The sequence below is a fragment of the Sorex araneus genome, chromosome 1, assembly GCF_027595985.1.
Source record: "Sorex araneus isolate mSorAra2 chromosome 1, mSorAra2.pri, whole genome shotgun sequence".
Classification (NCBI taxonomy): Eukaryota; Metazoa; Chordata; class Mammalia; order Eulipotyphla; family Soricidae; genus Sorex; species Sorex araneus.
In genome coordinates, this window is record NC_073302.1 from 343,618,290 (window position 1) to 343,640,868 (window position 22,579).

Sequence of the window (22,579 nt, forward strand, 5' to 3'; positions counted from 1 at the left end):
CCTACTGTGTGACATCTTTGGCAGAACAGAGAGGCCTAATCCTTCTGTCTTAATCACAGAATAATTCAACACACTAATATCATTTATCTCCAAAATATTGCACCCATACAGAAGCCATATGGCACAGGTAGAACAGGATGCCATTTAACTTATGCAAAATCAAAAATTCAAGGTCAGATAAAGATAGCATTTTAAAAAATAAACATACTTAGACCACATGGTACTAAATATCAGCCAACCACTTAATCTGGTACCAAAGCCAAAAAAACAGAAATGTCTTCCGATGCTAGAGTGAAAAACAAGCTGCTCCTTGGACTTAATACAACAGCTCAAAATGCAATCCTCAGAGTGTGTTCTTCATGGAGAAGGTCACGGATTATTTGAGAGGAGTTGGGACTATGCAAATTCTGTAGACAATGGGGTCTGGCTACAGAGGAAGGGAACAGATAGTGGGGGAAGGACGTAGACCAAAAACTAGTCAAGGATAATGTCTACCCTAGTAACAAAGCTCAGTTCTAAGATAATCTGGCCTTGTGAACACATGGAGGGAGTATAGTATCCCAGATGGGTGACGGGGAGTGAAAAGCACCATCCGAGTTGGACAGACTCATTAAAGAAGACCTGACCGTGGTTAATGAACACAGACACTCATCATGGGTGTCATGACACCCAAGCAGAGACAGAAATGTTTCTGCTTGCTTCTTGTTATTGGGCTAAGCTATGCAGGAGGGTTCCAAAAGACTGCCAACATCAAGAAGTCATGTTTTCAAAGAGTTTCTCTCGCTATCTTGCAGCCTTTTCTTCTCTGCCTCCCCACTTCCATGCTATTCCCTGGTGCCTGTTTGAATAGACTATCATTGCATTAAGTGATTAAGTGCTTCTTTTCTTCTAACTCATAGTTCATAAGACCACAGCATGAATTTCAATTAGCTTTTTTCCCTTGTGAAAGGAGAAAAAGGAAAGGGAAAAATCAGACCGTGTATAATAGGTTTTAGGAGAAGTATTTCCAATCTCTGTATACAGGTTGTTTTTTTTTTTTCCATTAGGGCAAAACTGGTAAGACAAGAATGAGACCAAGATTCAAATATCTCTCAAATGCAAAATTTCTAAACAAATTTCCAGCTTAACATCATTTGTCTAACTAGGTAAGCATGCTACATTAAAGGTTGTTTGTAGTTAGAAGTATTGGTTTCAAGTTTTAATTAATCAGTTACTCACTGTAATACTCTTTAAAAATCACAAAGCCTTTCTAAAATCCTGTTCCCTGACCAGTGTGATAGTAGAGTAGATAGGGTGCTTGCCTTGCACACGGCTAATGTGGGTTTGACCCCTGGCACCACATATGGTCCTCCCCAGGAGCACTGCCTAGAGCAATCCCTTAATACAAAATTAGGAGTAAGCCCACCAGGTGTGGGCTAAAACCCAAAGCAATAATATTAATTAATAATCACTGTCACTGTCATTCCGTTGCTCATCGATTTGTTCGAGCGGGCACTAGTAACATCTCTCATTGTGGACTTATTGTTACTGTTTTTGGCATATCCAATACGCCACGGGTAGCTTGCCAGGCTCTGCCGTGCGGGCGCGATACTCTCGGTAGCTTGCCGGGCTCTCCGAGAGGGGTGGAGGAATCAAACTCAGGTCAGCTGCATGAAAGGCAAACGCCTTACCACTGTGCTATCGCTCCAGCCTATTAATTAATAATATATATTATTATATAATGGACTATATATATATGTATATAATTATATAATGAACTAGAGCTATAACACAGCAGGTAGGGTGTTTGCCTTGCATGCCACCTACCCATGTTCGATTCCTCCATCCCCCTCAGAGAAACCGGCAAGCTTCCTAGAGTATCCCGCTCACATGGCAGAGCCTGGCAAGCTACCTCTGGGGTATTCAATATGTCAAAAACAGTAACAAGTCTCACAATGGAGATGTTACTGGTGCCCACTTGAGTAAATCGATGAACAACGGGACAACAGTGCTACAGTGCAATAACAATATCCTGTTTCCTCGTCTATAAAATGTAAAAATATCAATACCTACATCGCAAGCTGGTAATGATGATTATATTGCATTGTATATATGAAATTGATTTATCATCCTCATTTAACTGCAAAATCATCTCAGATTTTATGTGATTTTTTTATTTTGCAAAATAAAAGTGGGGTGCTACCATTATGTGAATCATTTTTAAAATTGTGCCAGTATAACTTAAAGAACAAGTGCAGCAATTATGCGATGGTGACAATCAGTGAAATACGGTGTGAAACACGGTATAATAAAGACGAAATGCACATGCATAGTCGTAAGGAAGGGCACTTTCCGGATGGACTGCCCAGTTGGAAACATGACACTACTTCCTAGCTTGACAATTTTAAAATACTTCATCTCTGCTGCCTCAATTTCCCTTGTGTAGGTGCAGGTATCATAATGGTTAACTGAGTATTCATACTCATGCCTTGCACATTTCAAGCACTACTTAAATGTCAGCTCCTATGACCATGTCACTTTTATTGATGGCCTTATTGAGTAATAATAGTAACAGCAATGTCGGTACAGGAAAAAGAGAGAAGCAATAGAAAGAAAATGATGGTACAATGCAAAGTAGAGTCTTTCTTAATAAGGGAAATAAAGGAGTGCATAAATTATTCTGCAGACAAGTATTTAAAAGTAAGGTCCAATTATTTATAAAAAGTGCATCGCATGAAGAAAGGAAGGAATTTTCTTCTGCTGGAGCACAGCCCAGATCCTTAACGCACCAATTAATTGTTCAACATCTTTTCTTGGGGAGAAGCTGATAGTCACTTTGAGGGTGACTTTGTGGTTACCAGGGGAGGAAGGAGCATGTGACATGCTGGTATGACTGATGAAACCATATAACGTCAGGTAAAGATGCTGCGTAATGCTTATCAAGGGATGAGAGGCCTTGTCTTTATGAGCCAACAGTCTCCAGGAAATAGAACATTATTGGAATATGTAAAGATAGATAATATATAAGTGCTCCCATAGTATTTCAACCCATTTCAGATGAAAGTGTTTGTGTTAGAGAATAAAGTTTAATGTTTTCCCACTATTGAAAGGAGTGCCAAAAGGATTGTTCCTCCTGCAACTCTTGTTTTTTAGCAGTTTAGTGGTTTTCATTTTATTTGGTTAATTTATTTTATTTTATTTTATATATATTTGCATTGAATAAACATGAGATATTCAGTTACAAAGTTTTTCATAATTGAGATTCAGTCTTACAATGTTCCATTACCCATCCCTTCACCAGTGTATTACATTTCCCACCACCAATGTCCCAATTTCATTCCCTCCCCCTCTCCCCACCCCAGCCTGTCTCTATGGCCTCTATGGCTGGCACTTCTTTCTCTCTCTCTCTCTCTCTCTCTCACTATCTATCTATCTCTCCCTCTCTCTCTGTCACTCTGTCTCTGTCTCTGTCTCTCCCTTTCTCTCTCCCTCTCTCCGTTTGACATTATGGTTTGCACTACAGTTACAGAAAGATGATCGTGTTTGCTCCTTTGCCTACTCAGCACTCAGTTCTTCTCTAGTATGATCATTTCCCTATATCCTTGTTGTAGTGGTCCTTTCTCTATCCTAGCTGCCCTACACAACACACCACTTGTGGCAAGCTTCCAAATGTGGATCTTCCATTTACTCTTAATCCTAATAAATTAAAGCAACCAGAAGAGTATCAAGACAGAAGAAGGTAACAATAGCTGTAATATTTTCACTTATCATGTTCCTAGTATGTGCCTGAACTGTGATTAGAATTTTACATGCATTCTTATTTAATTCTCCTACATATCCCACAGAAGTAGGACTATAGAAATAGGTTTATAGAAATAAGCAACTTGTTCAAGTTCACACAGTTAGAAATTGTAGAATCTATAATTCATAGTCAGTTAGAAAAAGAGTACTGAGGCTAGATTGATAGTAGAGTAGGTGGAGTGTTTGCCTTGCACATAGTCAACTTGAGTTTGATCTCTGGCATCCCATATGGTTCTACAAGCACTACCAGGAGTAATTCCTGAGTCCAGACCCAAGATTAACACCTAAACATTGCTAGGTATGGCCCCCAAACAAAAAACAAAACAGAAAAAAAGAATATTTTGTTCCTGTGCCTTATACCAATGTTAAAAAAAATCCTTATTTCCCATACAAAATAGGCTAGTCAGCGAATCAAAAGCATGTTTTGTACCAGGTTGTTAAAAAAACTGAGGGGATTTAGAAATCTGCTTTGTTGTTGCAGCCAACATGCTTTGTAAAGATGGGTTAACGATAACAATATACAAATAACCTTTTCAGGAAGATCTTAAAATCCACATAGGCAAGAAGAGTATTCAAGGAGGAGAAGTCCCCTGAAAAGATGAGCTAAAGTTTTCCTTATTCTATGAAGGCATCATTCGAAGAGAGTAGACTATTCCCAGCAGCACCACAGGTGAGACACAAGTCCCTTTGGCAGTGGCCACGTCACTAGCTGTGTGGAGAGAGGATTGCTACTGCTTCCCCTGCAATCAAGCATGCGGCAGGGACAGTGTCATTAATAATCATTAGCAAGAGGTTTACAGGTGCTCTAGCAGATGTAGCCTTGCAGGAAAATTGGCAGCATCTGAGAACACAAACCGGGTGGTAATTTCCATCATGGGAAAATCCTCAGAAGATGTCCAGCCTAATTCAAAATGTGCTCACTCTCCCAACTTTCACATGCAGTGGTGTCTTCACCTGGTTTGACTGTCTAGGCATTAGACTCCCGTACAACTCCCATTGCCCATAATGTCTGCCAAAGTTTCTAAACCATTGTGCCGTATTAGTTTGTTTATTTACATATGTTCCTTCCTTGCTAGAATGTCAGTTCTTGGAAGACAGCAGGCATGTTTTATTCACCACTGTCTCTCTCTAGTACCTACATATGATGGCTGTCCACATTGTTAAATAAGTAAATAAATCAATGAAGCAACAGCTGATGGACAGATAGATAAATGGATGAATAAGTGGAAAGGATTTCCAAGCATAATTTTTCTATTAACCTCTACCCCTCAAAAGTTCCTCAGGATCACTCGCGAGAATATCACCCCATCTTTAGAAAACATTATTTCATGTGTTTGCAAACTCACAATCCAATTTAATACTCAAGACAGCCTTTTATGAGATAGAGGGAAAGTGTGACCAACAAATATAAAAAGTGGGAGAAGCAGCTCACAAAGGTGACCTTTCTCACTGTCGCACCATCATCCCGTTGTTCATCGATTTGCTAGAGCGGCCACCAGTAACGTCTCCATTGTGAGACTTGTTACAGTTTTTGGCATATCGAATACGCCAAGGGGAACTTGCCAGGCTCTGTGGTGCGAGTGAGATACTCTCAGTAGCTTGCTGGGCTCTCCGAGAGGAATTGAACCTGTGTCGGCCACATGCAAAGCAAATACCCTACCCACCGTACTTTCGCTCCAGTCTGACATTTCTCATGTTCCCCAAAACATGCTATCTCTTCCTTCACTGTACCACACCTACCCTGGCATTTCTTCCTTGCTACTAGATAATTTATCACTTTGGATGGAACCCTCTCTCTGTGATAACCTACAAGAAAGCAAGCTGAGCTGTATTCTTCTAGCATAAAACATAGACTCCAGAAGGTCTCCTGCTCTTTCTCTCAGTTTACTATTAGAGGAAACTGTCATTTTTTTATTCCCTTAGAGTTACTGTTTAGAGACAAAAGCTGAGAACAAAGAAGTAATAACAGTCCTACATTAGTCTAAGATTGTCCATGACAGGACCAAACTGTCTCTTGGAAAGGAAATGTATTCTCTGGTCTCTGAAATCAAGAACCTGGTAAAGACCAAAATGAACTGCAAGCAGGCTGTAGAGATATTACAGCAGGTCTAACCTGGGCTTCATCCTTGGAGCTGCATATGGCCCAAACACAGTCAGGAGTGATTCCTGAGCACAGAGCCAGAAGAAAGCTCTCTGATCACTAGATATGCCCCCCCCCCATAACTATACATTGACTTCAATTGGGGAGAAAATAACACCAATACCAATTTGCTTATATGGTTAAGAGGACTTGTTCTTTCTAGCATTTTCTATTAGAACACAAGAAATTTCATGGAAGGTAATGTTAAGCCATGGAAATTGTATGTCACTTGACAATATCTGACTGAAGGAATGAGGCAATTTCCAAAATGAGGGAATTTCCTAGGTGGTAAGTGGAAAATAAAATGATGTGAGCTATGTACCTGATGTATTGTCAGTAAGTACAGAATGTGTAAAAAAGGACTCAGGCAAATAATGTTCATTCAGAAGTTCCTCAAAACATTTAATACAGATTTACCATGTGATCCAACAATTCCATTCATATATATATATATGTGTGTGTGTGTATGTGCATATATGTAAATATACATATGCATATATGTATGTATATATAGGGATGGAATTGGTGGATATATGTGTATCCACCAGTGAAGAAGCCCCCAATACGGCAGTGTTGGGAAGGACGAGTAAGGAGAGACTGATAAAAGCACGAGACAGGGATGAATGGAGATGTTACTGGTGCCTGCTTGAGCAAATCGATGATCAGTGGGACGACAGGTAATACAAGTGATGTGTATATACACATATGAATTGAAAAATACAAATGAACATGTAGTTGTATCTTGATGAGCATTGCAACTTTTCTTTTTCACAACAATGCAATGGTAAAACAATCCAAATGTTCATAAGCATATGTATAAATGAAGTATGGTTTGCTATAGACATTATGCATTCAAAGAAAAAAATGAGTTTTGATATATGTTTTAATATACAGGTTTTGATATATAAGACAATAGGAAATTTCAAAGCATGAAAATAAATTAAACTGCACTGCACTGTAGCAGTGTCTTAAGTATAAGACAGAAAGGGAAATATTTTATTTTGTTTTATTTTTTTTTTTTTGCTTTTTGGGTCACACCTGTTATTGCACAGGGGTTACTCCTGGCTCTGCACTCAGGAATCACTCCCTGGCGGTGCTCAGAGGACCATATGGGATGCTGGGAATCGAACCCGGGTCGGCCGCGTGCAAGGCAAACGCCCTACCCACTGTGCTATCGCTCCAGCCCCAGAAAGGGAAATATTTTATTACCCTACCTATATGAACTATATAGAATTATTCATAATAATAGTCAAAATATAGCAGAAGTGACCAGAGGCTAGGGATTCAGAAATGAAGAGCTAATTGATGAATTAATGCATTTAAGAGAGAGTACAGTTTTTATTTAGTTACAAAAGAAAAAATGTCCCTGCCACTCCCCAGTGGAAGAGGCATCTGCTCTGAGATTTAAAAGAAACATCCCTTGAAACACGTTCTACTCTCTCTCCTGGCTCTATCTTGTAGATATTTTATTATAATCTAGCGGGCTAAGAAAAAATAGGTCCTATCAAGTCAGGGAGTTATAGCATTTGTCAACATGTATAAGCAAGATCCGGGAAAGAAAGAGTCTGTACCTCTAGCTGTTGAGGGTGCTTGATCAAAAGAGCTGAGCCATGTGACTGAATCATAACTTGACAGATCTAGAAACACTCTGGAGAAAACAATGGCATCTTCTAAACAAAGATTTTTTTTCTGGGGGCTCATACCTGAAAATGCTCAGGGGTTACTCCTGGCTTTGCACTCAGGAACTGCTCCCCGCAGTTCTCAGGGGACCAAATGCAGAGCTATGGGACTGAACCTGTCTTAGCTGCCTGCAGGGCAAGCACCCTACCCCCTGTGCTATCCCTTGAGAGAGAAGTGCAAAATAAAAAAGCTCGGTAAAGTGTGAGATTCAGAATGAAACACTATGTATTCTTTTGTTCCTTGGAGTCAATGGTTTAGAGAAGGAGTCATTCACTTCAGTCGTCCAGAATGCAGAGTGCAGTGTGAGAACTGTCCTCTGGAGCAGGCTGCAGGAGCAAACATCACTGTGGAAGCTTGCACAGGAGGAAGCAATAGAAACCTGGAGGTGGCATTTAACTGCCAGAAGCCAGGAATTAGCAAGATCAGTGCAGCCCCTTACACATTGGCTAGTAAGGTTTTTTAGGTTTATTAAAAACATTAGAAACATTCTAGCAGCAGAAAGGGCATGAGGCCATCTAACAACAAAGTATCTGGATACATACCTCAAACAAAAGTCAACACAGATGTCTGAAATGAGAGAGATAGTATGGCAGGCACATCTCTGACAGGGATTTAATCCCCACCCTATCCCTGTTCCCCTGAGTATTTCCAGGAGTGACTCCTGCGTGCAGAGCTAGAGCCTGCATACCATTGGATACAGCTCAAAACAAGACAAAAGATAAAATAGATAGAGAGAAGGCTGAGGGAGTCACTCCAATAAAAATCCAACAATTATCCTTGAGTCTCTTTGCAGAACTGGAAACAGTTCTTTGTCCATGAACCAGCAAGTGTGCAGTGCCAGGATTGACTAGTATCTCTTCCAGAGACCCAGGGCTGTCTAGCTAGGTAGGAATCAGTCTGACCTTGCATCTCCACATTTGATCTCAGAAGTGAAAGCCATTGAGTATGTAAGACCAAGATGCAAGCTTCTAAAACTGAGTCCTCCGTTCTGCTTCCAGTCCAATCAAAAACAACATTATACCCTAAGGAAAATGTCACAAATTAGTTGATTTCTTAAATGTCTAAAGGCTTCCAAACTGGCATTCCTTAGATCTTCATAAAGCTTTGAGTCCCTATCAACTGCCACCACCCAGGAGTTTCTGTTGCTGGTAGAGTTCTCTTATATGGAATTAAGTGTATGCAGTGATATTATTAAATGTATGCTATATTACTTGGGTTGGGGTTCCAGAAAACACAGCAATCTTCGCCATCACAACCTTTCAATGCCATCATTTAAAAGGATGCATCTATGGCAAGTTCAGTAAGAATATCAAAGCAGAATCAAATCCTGGAACAAAGTCTTGCCTTCTGTATTAGGGGATTTTATGCCTCTAAGGGAAAAATACCCTGACACATTCTTGGGCACTGAAAGAGCTGTAATATTAAGCTACAAAATGCCAAGTAAATGTGCAGCCAAATCTGCTCACATGAACTGGGTTCTTTCTGACCTACTAATAAACTCAAGTTGGCCCAAAGGTAAATCCAAGAACTATATACTAATGGGAACAGAGAGCGCAGGCAAGATTCAGGTTGGCACAGACCCCAGTGCCATCTCTCTTAGTGGACACCATGAGTCATCCTGAGAGTCCTGTACGACAAGCTGGAGAAGCAAGAAAGCCATAACCCTGCTTTCAGAGTGGATAGGTTAGTAGAGGAGTGCAAGGCAAACACAGACTCCATCATCTCAGTCAAGGTGATCCTTGAAAGACAATGGAAATAAACTCATGCCAATGGCTGTGCTTGGGACCATGCATTGATCATTGCTATGTGCAAAAGAAAGAGACTTGAGGTGATGGCATCTAGGTCATAACTCATGGGCAATGATATAGTGTCTTGGATGTTGACCAGGGCCTAGAAGATAAGTTATTGGTGAGACAAGGAGCTCTGGGTCAGATGGCAATAAAGTAGGGAGCTGCTATAAAGCAGGGCAAGTAGTACAAAACGGTGATATCCATTAACACAAGTCAAAAATATCCACCATAGAACAGGCAAGAAATTGCCAATTAAACCTGCCGAATCAGCTCACTTATATTAGTCAGTTGCCATCCTGGAGTGATAGCACAGTGGGTAGGGTGTTTGCCTTGTACATGCCAACCCAGATTCGATTCCTCAGCCCCTCTCAGAGAGCCCAGCAAGCTACCGAGAGTATCTTGCTCGTATGGTAGAGCCTGGCATGCTATCCGTGGCATATTGGATATGCCAAAAACAGTAACAAGACTCAGAATGGAGAAGTTACTGGTGCCCGTTCGAGCAAATCAATGAACAATGGGACAACAGTAAGACAGTGCCATCCTAAGTGCAAAGTAAATAGGCAAATGAACAAATAAGCAAAATCAGGTAAATAGTATAGACTTTCCAAAGTGGCCCTAACCACTGTAACCTCTGAATGTTCAACCTAGAACTTATACAAAAGCTGAGTTATAAGCACAGAATTGTATACAACACACTAAACCAAAGTACCCCCTTGAAGGAGGGAATTCTGTGATATTCCCATGACCGTGGAAATCCCCAATTGTATCATATGTGGAACCATAAAAACTCTGCCAGCTTGACATAGTATTGATATGTTCTGTCTGCACATCCTGTCTCCCAGGTGATAAGTCTGACATATTATGCCAGCAAGAAAACTTTGAATGAGTTACACAATTGAAATTTAAAACAAATCGCCTTTTAATAATGAAGTATCTAGAAAATTTCATAATTGTACCAAAATGAATCTGCTCTCCAGAGGGAGATGAATATTTGGCACAAAATGGCTAGGAGCAGTAATTAGGGAAAAATTAGTGTTTTATGTTTGTGCCTTTCTTAATTGAGGGTGCTTCATAAACCAGTTGCATTTGTTGCTTTCTATCCTCTCTCAGCAAGGCACAGATGTGGCACTCACACTGTACAATTTGATGTCCACAGATTGACATTCTCCAAAGGTTTCCTTTTCTCTAATGGCTGCTGAATTATTCACACCCCAAGTGCTTTCTGAGCCTGAATGGTAATTATTAAAGAGTCCTTTCTGCAACACCCATCCTCTCTCCCTCCATAAAAGAACCTTCTTCCTATTGTCTTCCTCATTTGCAATTCATTCTCCTAATCATCATGGCTTTGTCTGGACTAAAGAGCGCCCAGGACTTTTTCTATATAATTCTGTCTCATTTCAATTATGGGAGAGAAAATCAGCAGCTGACTCACTTCAAAGATTCACTCTTTTTTAAAAAAGTCATTGTTTCCTGATTGGAAAACATCTTAAATAAAGTGTCCGAAATATACTTAACTGCTCTTTCATTTTAATTTAATACTGGGAGGCACGGCAGGGGGTGGGGGAGTGCAAAAAAAAAAAACCTAATTGAGCTTTAACAATATGCCTTTGAAAGGTGGAAATTTTTAAGTGGTTTTATATTGCTAAAGAGTTTGGAAAGCTTGCTCTATGAGAATTTATATGTTACTTATCATTTTCCATCTTACAGAGATATACTACATGCATGCATGCACATGTATGTAAATATATATCACTCTCATACGTACTTATGCACACTACACATTTCTCAAATGACTAATCAATCTTTAAATAATCTTTGTTTTATGGACATATTTCTGATATATAAACCTCATAGAGAACATATATGATAGATAATAGTTAAGTACTCAAAATAAGAACTTTTTGGTTTGAGGGCTTCACTTGGCTATGCTTAGGGTTACTCCTTGCCCTGTACTCAGAAATCACTCCTGGTGGTGCTCATGGAACCATATAGGATGCTGTGGATTGAACCAGGGTCAGCCAGTTACAAGGCAAAAAACCTATCTGCTGTATTATCTTTTGACCCTGCAATTTTTGAGTAGCACTGTAGCACTGTGGCCATTTTGACTATCACACTTTGTGACCCCTAACAATGAAAGAAAAAAGTAAATCAGATCACTGACACTCGATCCAAAACACTCGCGTCATTTTTCATGCCATCATGTCTGCAAATGCCAGAGTCCTTACAAGCTCTATAAGCTGCCCCTCTCCCAAATTTGTTACTTCTCCTAGGACTCATTTGTTCATTCTGCTCCAACCACACTATCCTCCTTTCTATTCCAAAACAAGTTAAGAATATTCTCTCCTTCAAGCTTTCCCATTGTGTAGAACCGAGCTTCTAAAACTGTGGCTTGCTACTCCCTAATTCTTAAAAGTGTTGTTTAAAATAATTTTCTTTATAATTTTTATCCATAAGTGTCTGATTTATGTGCCTATTTTGCATGCCTATATATCTGAGATTATGTTAAAATTTCTCAGGCAAAAAGAGATGGCCAGCAGTAAAAATTTAAAACCTGACCTAGAATAACCCTCCCCTATTAAATCAACATGGCTAACTCTCTTTCACAGGTCTCTATTCAAGTGCTATGCTTTTCTTGAACCCACCACATCTAATTTCTCTTCCCCTTTATGGTACCTTATTTTCTTATTGCAATTATCATCCTCTAATAGATTGAGATTGTTTACTTGTTCATTATATTCTTTGTCTCTCAGATAATAAGCTATAATAAAAGAGCAAATAATTATTTTCTCTTTTTTGTTTTTATTCCCAGTACCTAGAGAAGTATGTAACGCATAACATCTTAAAAACACTTATACACTAGGTTGTCTACAATGGCAAAATGTTCTATTTTTTATAACGAAGGTTATTCCATAGTGATGCCACTTATTACCCACTCGTGTCTTAGTGGACACTTTGGTTCCTTCAATATTTTGGCTATTGGAATAATGCTATCATAAACATAGGTTACATATGACTTTACAAACTTAAGTTTCCATATTTGGCTAGGCAGAAGTGGAATAGCTGAATCAGAGGGTAGTCTAGTCTGAATCTGAGGAATACCCATAGTGTTTTTATAGTGACTGAAACAATTTACGTTTGCTAGGTTAGGGATGCAATATAATTCAGGGGCAGAGCATTTGACTACAATGATGCATTTTCACCATCCTTTCTTTCACTCTTTCCAGTTCTTTCAGAAGAAAAATGAAATTACGAGTAAGCTTATTCATCAAGGCCAGTTTAAACACAGACAGATCCAGATTTCATTGGAAAAACAGGTGCTATTCCAAAAGGCAGTGTGTAAAGAGAGGAGTCCCTCCCCGCAAAGAGTAAGGAATCCCTCGTATTTTTGCCGCAGAAGTGAAAAGAAAACATCTCCAGAGAGAGTATGCAACTGACTCTGCAAGTAGAGGGTGAGCTGGTGGGGTGGGGGCAGAGGTGCCGCAGTTTCCTGGAACATTGCTTCTCACTGCACTGTAGGGAGAGAAGATCCAGTGAGCCTAGTGGGTGAAAACCAGCGAGGGATGTCTGTCTTCCTGACACCTGGCATTATTCAAATGACAGCAGATATGACTGAAAGCATTTATCACACTCCCTGACTCACTTTAATCTCTTACAAAGGGAAGCTGCACTCAGCGCACCAGGCAAGGGGAATAATGAAGCGGCAGGCCAGGCTGCCAGAGTGGGACATTGATTTTAGGCGCCCAAAATAGAAGCTGCCTGGCTTCCAACAGGCTGCCCTGTGTCTAGAAGTGGATTATCAGCCAAACAGCACAAACACCGGGGGATGTTTCCAGGCATCACATTGGCTTCTACACAGGGCATAAATTCTCCAGAAGGACACTGTGTTGGCCAATCAAAGTGGTTCCTTCTCTAAATACAGCCTGTAGTGTCTGAGGCAGCGTTCGCAGTTTCAAATAGCAATAATGACCTCCGCTTGCAGGGCATGTTCTAGGAATTAGCACCTGGCTCGGGTTAATGGTATAAAGCACAGCTTCTCCTAACTGCTCATTAATCCCAAGTAAATACCAAGCAACTCGATTTCTGTGGCTTCGGGAGAAACCTGAAATCAAATGGCCTAGTCAGACCAAGCAGATTTAATGCAGGAAAAGCTAATGACCACAACAGCTTCCCCTCTGGGTACAGGAGCGGGAGAGGACGAACTCAGAAGCGTTTTTTTTTTTTCCTTCCATGAGGTGCGGAAGGCTGCTTTCCAAACAGGAGCTGGTCTCTAGGCAGAGATGAAAACAGAGGGATGAGCTGTCAGTGGTTTTCTAGTTGGTGGTGTAGAATTTGAAATTGATGCCTTAATGTTCTTTAGATTTTTGCCACCCCAGCCCCCAGCCCCCTGCTCCATCCTAGAACAGATGAGTGTCATGGGGCAGTTGGTTATGTTTAGGCTGCTGTCTGTGAAAAAGCATCAGCCAAACTCCCTGGAGCTGAGAGTCGTGGCTGTGCCCACACCGTGCAGAAGCCAAAGCAGTTACCTGACTGAAACTACACACACATACACTTACACACTCACACACACTCACACACATACACATTCACACACTCACACACTCACACACACGCATACACACTCACACACTCACACACACTTACACTCACACACATTCACACACAAATATACACACACCTCTGATCTTTACCAATTCTTTTTCATTTTTTGTTATAGTTCTCTGCACTCCACATGCCTGAGAATTTTCAAGTTGTATTCTATGACCTTTCGGGTTTTTAAAGAAGCACATTATGGATTCTGAAAGGGGATGTGGAGATAAATTTGGGGGAAGAGAGTTCGGTGATCTGATTCCGTGTTTATGTTTCCAAAAATCTATACCGCAGCTTGGTTTATAGAGTGTGAGTCTTGGTAATTGTTCATTTACAGAGCCGAGCTGCTGTTGCAAGTGTGGCCCAGACACCTCTAATTCTAGTCAGCTTTCTCTAAGGGAGGGGAGCAAGGGGCTGCCCTGCCCGTCACAGTTTTGGCAGTCATCCAAACACATAAAATTCAGTCAGTCCGGTCACGTCTCTTACCCTGAGTTGGAACAACTTTTATTACCTATTCTACCCTCATGGAAATTACCTCACTGCCTAATTTTTCTAATTACCATTTTCTCCCAAAAAATAAATAAAAAACAACTGATTGCCCTCAAGGGCAGGATAATAACTAACAGCTCTTCCCCCTTTTAAGTGTCTTGCACAGATTTTCCACAAAGTAAACATTGGCTTCTTGAGAAAATGATCAATGGAAAGAGTATTGAAGACTTTGGTCAAGGAAATATAAGCTCTAGTTCACAAGAGCGTAAATCGTTTTTTGTTGGTGGTGATGGTTTGGGGGTTCTTGTTGATTTGTTTTTTGTTTTTCTTAACTTTATCAAGATATACTGAGGTAGTAAGCTATTGGTATTTGCTAAATGGTTCATTGATGTAAGAATTCATCTTTATCTAATGACCCCAGGTAACTACCATTACTCCAGGTTTGTAATGGATGGTAGATAGAATAGTAAGAAATGTGTCAAAAACTGCTCCCTTTTTTGAAAAAAAGTTATTTTTCCCCAGAAGCTTCCTGGAACAGCTGCTTATAAATCTCCATCAAGAATTCTGAAGGAGTTAAGTGTGAGCCCTTCTTGTAAATTGACACTTCAGCCAGCCCCAAATTTATGGATGTTAGCAGAAAACATGACACTGCCGGGTAACCAAAAACTTGATTTCCCAAGTCTTTGGTTGGGAAAGTAAGCAGTATGATCATTAGCGTATTAGTGTCAGACCAATGCCCAAAAGGATAACACCAATGGACCCAGACAAACATCTGCATAAGAAATGAGTTTCTTTAGAAAAGCAGAGCTCTAAACTTAGAGAACCCCAATACTTCATCATGGGCAATATACAGGCATACTATTTGTACTGGAATATCTATAACTTCCAAAACTGGCCACTGTACCTTCACTGTCACTGTCATCCCGTTGCTCATCGATTTGCAGCTCGACTGCTATACCTTCTTGAAAAAATCCTTTAAAATTAAAAAGATATTCAATAAACACTGCACTGTAGCACTGTCATCCCATTGTTCATCAATTTGCTCGAGCAGGCACCAGTAACGTCTCCATTGTGAGACTTGTTACTGTTTTTGGCATATCGATAAACATAGGGGTGCAAATGATTTTTTGGACTAATGTTTGGGCCTTTAGGGTAAATGCCAGAAGTAGAATTGCTAGATCATATGGAAGTTCAATTGCTAGTCTTTTGAGAAGTATCCATATTGTTTTCTCTCAAACCTGAACCAGTTGGCATTCTCCTCACCAGCAGTAGATGGGGTTTCTTTTGTCCCACATCCCTGACAACACTGGTTGGTTTTGTCCTTTATGGTGTATGCAAATGTCACTGGCAGGAGGAAATATCTCACTGTTGTTCTGATTTGCATTTCCTGATCATGAGTGATGCAGAGCATTTTTCATATGCCTTTTGGCCATTGATGTTTCTAAGGAAGAAGTTTCTGTCGATTACCCCTGTCATTTTCAATGAGGTTGTTTTTGTTTTTTTCTTCCTTGTGACATTCTACCAGTTCATTGCAGCACTCTTCCCAATAGCCAAGATGTGCGAGCAACCCAAGTTTTCAAGAACAGATTACTGGAGACTGGATAAAGAAACTGTGGTACATATACACAGTGGAAAGCTACTTAGAAAAGACATAATAATGTGATTTGCTGCTACATAGATCTACAGAGTGTAGAGCTGAGGGAAGCAAGTCAAAAGGAGAGGGACAGATGCAGAATTATATCCCTCATAAATAATATATAAAGAAACATAGAAATAAAACAACAAATACTTAAAGGCAATAGAAACAGAAGTGGTCTTTAAAGAAAGAGTATCATTGTAGTGGGGTTGAGAGACAGAATACGGGGCGGGGAACTGATTGGGACAATGGTGGGGGGGAAATTGAGGACATGGTGTTGTAATCTTGCGTGCATGGAACTCTGTTTTTATCAATTTATAAATTATGGTGCATAAAATATTTTTAGAGGCACTCAGTGCCTCTCTTCCGAAGATCTGCAGAACCATGAGAAACACATGAAGAAGCATCTCCCAATAAGATCTCTAAGCCAAGTCTAAGACCCATAGCCATAACTCTATATCAGTTCTATAGGCAGACTCTCAGGGTATGTTATAAATGCCTATGTTTCTTTATACTGCATTAGTATCTGTAAGAGGCATTATTCAGCATTTGTCTTCAACGCTCTCAATTTATTTGTAGTGATGCTGTTTATTCAATTTATCATTCCAAAAGTAATTGATCAATGATATGATTTTCCAATAATCACAACAAAATATTTTATTCACTGTCATCTCATTGCTCATCGATTTGTTCAAGTGGGCACCAGTAATGTCTCTCATAGAGAGACTTATTGTTACTATTTTTGGCATATCCAATACACACGGGTAGCTTGCCAGGCTCTGCCATGCGGGCTCAATACTCTCGGTAGCTTTTCCGACTCTCTGAGAGGGGTGGAGGAATCGAATTCGGGTCAGCCGTGTGAAAGGTGAATGCCCAACCACTGTGCTATCGCTCCAGCCATTTTATTGGTTTTCATAATGGATAATTATGAAAGTTGGAAATATAATGTACCTAAATATGTAAACATTACTTCAGAGCTATCTAGTAAGGTAGATATTTATTTCTTTTGGGATATAGAATCGTTACTCTTATCACTGTATCACTGAATCACTGTCATCCCGTTGTTCATCAATTTGCACAGTAATGTCTCCATTCATCCTAATCCCGAGATTTTAGCAGCCTCTCTTTACTCGTCTTTCCTAACAATGCCACATTGGAGGCTCTTTCAGGGCCAGGGGAATGAGACCCATCATTGTTATTGTTTTTACCATATGAAATATGCCACAGGAGCTTGCCAGGCTCTGCTGTGCAGGCAGGATACTCTCAGGGTAGCTTGCTCAAGTTCAAAAATCATTATTGTATCATTTTGTTTAAAGTTTGCTAAGTGGGGAGAAAGGAGGAGGAGAGTGGGCCTGAAGGTAGAGGCAGAGGAGAGCAGATAATCTAATGGTGGGTGTGGAGTTCCACATTTTATTCCTGACACAGTAATGTTAACAGGATTGTGCATGCTTAAAAGTAAAGTAACTATAATAAAAATTGCAAGAAATCCATTTTAAACTTAAGTTTAGGGAAACACAACGTAGAGCACTAAAAAAATTCCCCAGGTCTTGAAAAATAAAAGGAGCTAGAAGTCATCATAGTTTGAACTAAAACTAAAAACATTTAAAGCATTCTGGAAACCAAAATGAACCCAAAATTCTAAGGAATAGGATGGTTTCTGACTGATAAAGTGAGCCATAACCTTCCAGAGCATGGCGCTAGACCACAGAAGCTCTATTTACTAAAGCTATGAGCTTCCAAGCCTCACATTCTCTCCAACAGGGACTAGAAGACCCCACATGATACAAAGGAATCAGGTAATGAAGCCTTACATCCATTACATACACTTTCCTAACAGAATAAATCCAGGCCAACTTTTGGAGAACTGGAACCTGAAACTATATACTCAAAGGATATCTAAATTCCAATCCTAAGAATTTGCATTAAAAACTGTTCCAGAATTTATCAGAAACAATTACAAAATCATATTGTGAGGATGTGGACACATACAAGACTTATAACTACAACTTCTATAGAAAATATCCATAGCTGAATATGAATATTTGTTCATAATCAGACACTAAATATAGCACCAGGGAATAAAATAGTCAGAAACTGCTTTAGAATGCAACTGAGTTGAAGAATGTGAAGACTAAATGTAGAAAACCACTATTAAAGCAGCTTTGAAAACGTGATGTTTTAAGTATGGGGCAGAGCAATAGCACAACAGGTAGGGCAGTTGCCTTGCACATGGATGTCCAGGTTCTATCCCAGGGACCCCAAATTGTCCACTGAGCACCAACTAGAGTGAAAGATGAGCACAGAGCCAGGAGTAAGCTGGATGTAGTCACAAAAGTCTGTTTAAAAGAAAATTAAATAGAAACTTAACCCAAACACAGGTCAATGTAAAAAAAATTGCCAAAGTTTTTCTTTTAACTTTTTTATTTAATCACTGTGATCACTGTGAGATAGACTACTCCAAAGCTCTTTATGATTGGATTTCAGTCTTCCTACACCCATCCCTCTACCAGTATACATTTCAGTGTTCTGGGTTCCCTCCCATCCTCTCATCACCCCCCACACACACACCTGCCTCTATGGCAGGTGCTTTTCTTCTCTCTCTCTCTCTCTCTCTCTCTCTCTCTCTCTCTATATATATATATATATATATATATATATACTATATATATGTCTCTCTCTCCTTTTGTGCATTGTGGTTTAATTGCCAGAGTTTTAAAAGAACCAATGAGAATTTTATAAACCAACACTGTAGACTGTGAAATTATTAAATTAACAATTGCTGAGTGAAATTAAATACCATGGATAAGTTTAACAGTGCAGGCAAGAATTAAATTAATGAATTGGAAGAAAAAACTGAAAACCACTCACAATTCAGCACATAGAGAAATATATAGAAAACTGTAAAGGTAAATAATATGTAATTAGACTAGCAGGGGAAAGAAAAAGTGTATATTCTAAAAGGAAAAAGAAATACAGCAAAAGGAAAACGTCAGAATAATTAGAATTCATTTTCTGTTCTCTTACAGTGGTCTAAAGCACTCTGTTCAGAATAATTAAGATTCAAATGCTACTTATATAATTTAAATATGTTAATACTTTTTAAATTTAAAATATTAATTTCAGTGTTTTACTTTAAATATAAATCTAAGAAAGCTAAAACCTTTGTCGTATTTTTCCCTCTCCACTCTTACTGATCCCCCAAACCTAACCTCTAGCCAGGTACCCAAATCTATGACATCTCTTTGGCTGTCATAGACACTGATGGGCAAAAAAGCAAATTAAGCAGAGGATAGCTCTCATAAGCCAATAAGACAGCAGAAGAACTTGCTGCAAAGGTCAAAGAGTTCAACACAAAGAAAGGTCATCTGCAAATATAAAGACTAAAAATTATGCAATACTACGAAAAGAAAGAAAAACATATTGAGCAGAAGAAGAAAATTCAGATGTCCAAACTAACTAAAGAAGCAAGGCTCAAAGTTCTCAGAATGAAAAATGATGTTCTTTCACACCTAGTAGCTAAAACAAATAAATTCAGTATGCTGGTTGGTAAAAGGTATCATGTGCTGTTGGATGGGCTGGTTGTTCAGAGTTTATAAAAATGATTGTCATCATTTGGTATAAACACTGTGTGCTCCTGAGTGCCCCAAATGATTGTCACATTGCAGGAAGTAGCATTTCTCTCTGGTAAAGACTGCTGTACAAAAAGCAATCTCTATGTACAAAATTAGCACCACAAAAGGTGTTTATGTTCAAATTGATCAGAAGGACCACCAGCCTGAGAAAATAGCTGATGGGGTTAAGACATATAAAGGGGAACATAAAATAATGGTTACCCTGAAAGTTAGCTGGATCTCATAGCCCAGCAGATGGTGTCAGAAGCATAAGGAGCCTTGTTCTGTGAGAATTCCAACAGGAAGTTTATGGACTAAGTTTAGAAGTGGGACTAACCTATTGCTTTACTTTCCTGGTAGAAAAGCTTATAACGTTTGATAAGAATAAGACTGTTTGTAGCCTTAGATACTCTGGATTTATCAATAGATATCATTCTGTTATCTACTTATAACAGAATCTACTGAGAGTCTCTTGCCCTCACGCCTGGCTGTCTTCCCCAGGGCCCCTCAGAGGGGATGGGCTCCAGTTTCCCTTCCTGCCCCGAGCAGAGCTCCTGGCCGTGGAAGACCACCGGAACCTAGCCACAGCCATGCTCAAGGCCCCTCTCCACATGTTTGGACAGGCCTCATGCATGAAGGTACTGGCAGAGGAACCCAGGTGTGTGTGATCCCATCAACGGCCACACCCAGAGACTTAAAAGCAAGCTCCCAGAAGCGATATCTTTTTTTTTAATTTATTTATTTTTAATTAGTGAACCATCGTGAGGGTACAGGTACAGATTTATACACTTTTGTGCTTATGCTTTCCTCATACAAAGTTCGGGAACTATAATGTAGTCGAAGGCCATGCGGGGGAAGGGAGTTGCGGGCTGAATCAGAAGTGATATCTTATAACCTACTTTTCCCTCTGGGAGAAACTAGCAAGCTACTGAGAGCTTCCTGCCCACATGGAACAGTCTCGCAAGCTGAATCTCATTCCCCTGACCCTGAAAGAGCCTCCAATGTGGCATCGTTGGGGAGGCCAAGAAGAGAGAGGCTTCTAAAATCTCAGGGATAGGATGAATGTAGCGGTGACTGAGACCACTCAAGCCACTCGATGATCAACAGGATTTCGTGATTTATGATTCATGATCATTATGTTAAAGCCTTCATCCTAAATGTTACAATGGAAATAAATTTTAATATGATCAGGAAGGTCTGGGGCAATAGTACAGTGGGTAGAACATTGCCTTTGCACACAGTTAACCCAGATTTCATCCTTGGCATGTCATATAGTCCCCTGAGCCCAGCCAGGAAGGATTCCTGAGCACAGAGCCAGGAGTAGGTACTAAACATCACTGGGTGGGACCCAAAAACTATAAATAAAATCTAAGCTGCAAACATGTTTTAGTGATTAAAACCAAAGGCTTATGTAGTAAAAAATTACTTTGTTTAATGTAACTTATATAATGTTTAGATCAACAAAAATTATTATAATCAAATATTAAACTTTTGCTTTCCCTAAAATTTTTGGAACACCTGGCAGTTACAGCAGATCTCAGTTGAGACACGATTCTTTTATTGACCTTGAACTCGACCCTGTATTTAAATTTTGTAAAATTTACTTTTTAAAAGTTCTTTCAAATTGTTTCAATTTTTTTCTGAAATTTTCAACTCAATTGCAATATCACTGTATCACTGTATCATCCCGTTGTTCATCAATTTACTAGAGCGGGCACCAGTAATGTCTCCATTTGTCCCAGCCCTGAGATTTTAGCAGCCTCTCCTTACTCGTCTTTCCCAAAGTTTGGGGGCTCTTTTCAGGGTCAGGGGAATGAGACCTGTTATTGTTACTGTATTTGGCATATTGAATACGCCACGGGGAGCTTGCCAGGCTCTTCCGTGTACATTAGAATGTTTCTTAAAATTACAAATGAGGGGCTGGAAAGTTGGTATAGTCAAAATATCAGTCTTTTTATTTAACTTAGTTAAAATTATATAAAAGTTAATTTATCAGAAGGCAGCACATATGTCAGACTCATAGGGAGCACATTCCATCAGTGGTCACCAAACACTAGACACCATAGATTCGCAGGTAAATCTCCCAGGAGTAACTACAAATCTTTAATGACCACACAGGGGTTCAAGGTGAGGACCAGGGATGTGAGGGGAGAGAGAGAGAGAGAGAGAGAGAGAGAGAGAGAGAGAGAGAGAGAGAGAGAGAGAGAGAGATGCAGTTCCCCAAGATGACCTGGCCCACAGCAGAGATGCTGCTGGAGGTCTGCCTGGGATTGGGAGAGTCCCTCAAACCAAACCCAGCAGACCCCGAGTACCTTGAAATTGAACCGGGGCCAATCACATGCCAGGCATGACCTGACCTCCTCTACTATCATTTTGGTCCCTATGCATTTTTTAGACTTGTCTTTTGTTTATAGGTTACAGTTTCTGTGCTCCTCTCTAGATTATAATTTCCAGTAACGCAGGAAGTATAGAGATATCTATCCTATGTAGTACTAATAATAATGCCTATATTATCTGCATCTTAATAAAAAGAAGGATCAAGAAGCCATGTAGACTTAAGATGTTTTATTTTTTTTTTATTAATAGTTTATTTTTAGTGAGTCAACGTGAGGGTACAGTTACAGATTTATACATTTTTGTGCTCATGTTTCTCCCTTACAAAGTTTGATAACCCATCCCTTCACCAGTGCCCATTCTCCACCACCAGTAAACCCAACATCCCACCCCCCCTTCCCAGTCCCGTCTCCCCCCACCCCACCCTGCCACTATGGCAGGGAATTCCCTTTTGTTCTCTCTCTCTGGTTAGGTGTTGTGGTTTGCAATAAAGGTGTTGAGTGGCCATTGCGTTCAGTCTCTAGTCTATATT

The 22,579-nt window shown here is 39.8% G+C and overlaps 1 pseudogene; it reads left to right on the forward strand.

The window, feature by feature from the left end:
- Positions 1 to 14,667: 14,667 nt before the first annotated feature.
- Positions 14,668 to 20,031, forward strand: LOC129402331 (V-type proton ATPase subunit E 1-like; annotated as a pseudogene).
- Positions 20,032 to 22,579: the final 2,548 nt, after the last annotated feature.